At 43.3% G+C, this 2,500-nt stretch overlaps 1 protein-coding gene across 3 annotated transcripts in view; it reads left to right on the forward strand.

Moving 5' to 3' along the window:
* The window catches only part of LOC138040938 (substance-P receptor-like), a 29,457-nt gene that overhangs the window by 13,333 nt on the left and 13,624 nt on the right, over window positions 1–2,500 (forward strand). For all 3 annotated transcript variants that reach the window (XM_068886671.1, XM_068886673.1, XM_068886672.1), the window contains exon 2: window positions 2,044–2,178. The gene's annotated coding sequence lies outside the window, so the exon portion shown is untranslated. The remainder of the gene's footprint in view (window positions 1–2,043; window positions 2,179–2,500) is intronic.

Here is a 2,500-nt window from a genome sequence, read left to right on the forward strand (position 1 = left end):
CAACTGGGAAGTTTGTTCCCAGGGTTTTAAATGTCTCTTAAATATTGATCTTTGAAACAAACTACTTAATAAACAGCCCTATAGGAAAAATATGTACAAACATTCTTCTGGGATTCAAATGCGTCAAAGACTAGAACAAAAGTACTTTCTTTCCGCTGCCAGGGAAGATGTGGTAGGAAAGGATGCTCTGGCAGCTCGTTAAAGCAAAGAAGCAATGCCTCGCTAGCTTCGCGTTACTAACCGGGAAAAGCTCAGTTTCCCGTATAACATTGTGAGCGTTTCCATGCTAACAAAAAACTCGGTGGAGATTTTTTCTTTCTCTGGCCGCGCGAAAATTGGGGTGAGACGACCCAATCAGCCTCTCGCCCTAATTTCCGCGCGGCTAGAATGTGGCTCAATTCAGAGCTCATTAATTTTTCGCACGGAAACGGTTTCTGTGCACGGGAGTCCCCGTTTTCACCCTTATAGCTTGTACAGGGATTTAACTTTACCTTATCAGAACTGGATATACTTGTTAAAGCCCGCGTTTCTTTCAGTTTATAAATACATTGAACTTAGGAAAACATTGGCAAGCGGCGGGTTTTTACATCACAGTCCGAACAAACGAGGTTGTTGGCAATTCTCATTACACTCTAATCAGTTAAGTCTGTTCAAATATAAGTGCTACACGGCCAACGCTTGCAAAAACGTAATCCTTCCTTGTACTCGTACATGTTCATTGCCGTGACTTTAACATCTTCAGTTCTCACGGCCTGCTCCCGTCTGACCTTGTAGCTCAGTCGGTAGAGCAGCAGCGATCTAACCCGAAGGTCGTGGGTTCAATTCCCACCCTGGTCAGAGTTTTGTTGTCCTTGTGTGGGCCCATTTCCATTAGTAGGGCTAACGCTCACATGGTTCATATGGGGTAGAAACTTGTCACTTCACATTACACTCTAATCAGTTAAGTCTGTTATATACCTAGCCTTTCACTCAACAAAACGAGCACTGTGATTGGTTGGTTCTTGGTCGCGAGCCCCTGATCAAATTCAAATGTATCCTGATCGGGATACAATTCCACAGTTGTTGCCCGCTCCGGATGTTTTGCTGCGATTGTTGACGGAAAAGTCGAAATATACAACAAAGCACTTAATGCCTGGTCCCTCGGGAAACTAGTTAGTTTTGTTTTAGGACTCGGGAAACTAGTTAGTTTTGTTTTAGGACTCTCGGGAAAACAAAACTAACTGTTTCCCTCGGGACCATACATTAAGTGTATATTATACCACGATACTTGTTTTCTTTTTGGCCATCAAATCGCTCAGGAAAGTGCATTTTGAACCCGAGAGGGCATTTCTTTGGAATACCGCTGCCAAATTAGCCAATCCACATAGTACACGCACTCTTTAGAAGAATGTTGCTAGGAAACCACTGCGAACGGATTGTACGATTGGTTTTGTTTTTGCCAGAAGGTTGTGACTGTGGTCGAAGAACTGGAACTTAAGTCACTTAAGCCCGGAAAATGGAGGCATTTACGTGGACATTCAATAGAGTGTTTTCACGCGACGTCACGGAGGCCATGTTGGTGTCCCTAAACAATGGAACGGCGGCCATGTTGTTGTACCCAAGTAATCCTTCTGGCTCCGGGAATCGAGCTCGATTATCATGCAAACGTTTTCTTTTGTTTGCGTGGAAAAACAAGGTTACTGATCACGTGAGTGAAAACACTCTATACGAAGTGTCCTGTCAAGTTAAGGTGCTACTAGGTCATGTAATGTGTCTGAGTTAATATGCAGCACGGGAGTTTGGGGCTTTCTGACTTTAAATTTTAGAACGCACAACGCCTGCTCGCCCTGTATTTAAAGTCATGGACTTCGTCACTAAATTGTAGCCCAGGGAAGCCTACTCGCGTAAGCTTTCAGCTTCTTTTTAGGCTTCCTTGTCACTGCTTCAATATCTGTAACTATAATTATTTATATTGTAAATAAATAAAAACTCGTGTTTTGCATATATGAGAAGCTGCATTAAAATGCTGAAATTTTAAGAGTAAATGACGTCTGTTTTCCCTAGATCCAACCCTCTGAGGTCCAATCGATCAGTTTTGAACGTGAGTAATGGCGAACCGTGCAAGCGCATTACATATGGTCTCCATGGAGATAGCAAAGCATTAATGTGTCAATGAAAACAAGATGGCAGCCGAATTTTGTAAGTTTACAAAGTCTTGTGGGTCGTATCCTTCCCAGAATACACTGCACGACCTTGGGAGTTGTTGCGTCCATTGGGTCTCCATTTGCACACAACTGCTAACATTTGCAGAACTAACAACTCCCAACGATGTTGGGAGTGTTGCGTCGATTTGCACAGGATTCAGTTAAAATCCCTTCTTGACCCGCGAAATAACCCTCGTGTATCTGACAGCAAAAGGGTCCTTCTTGCCCTTAACGGACAGTTTTTCAACGAATGAAACAATTATTTACAGTGCAACGCGCCTAACCGTGGCCACCCGACAAACTTTCACATTTGACAA

Source organism: Montipora capricornis, chromosome 3 (assembly GCF_036669925.1).
Source record: "Montipora capricornis isolate CH-2021 chromosome 3, ASM3666992v2, whole genome shotgun sequence".
Lineage (NCBI taxonomy): Eukaryota > Metazoa > Cnidaria > Anthozoa > Scleractinia > Acroporidae > Montipora > Montipora capricornis.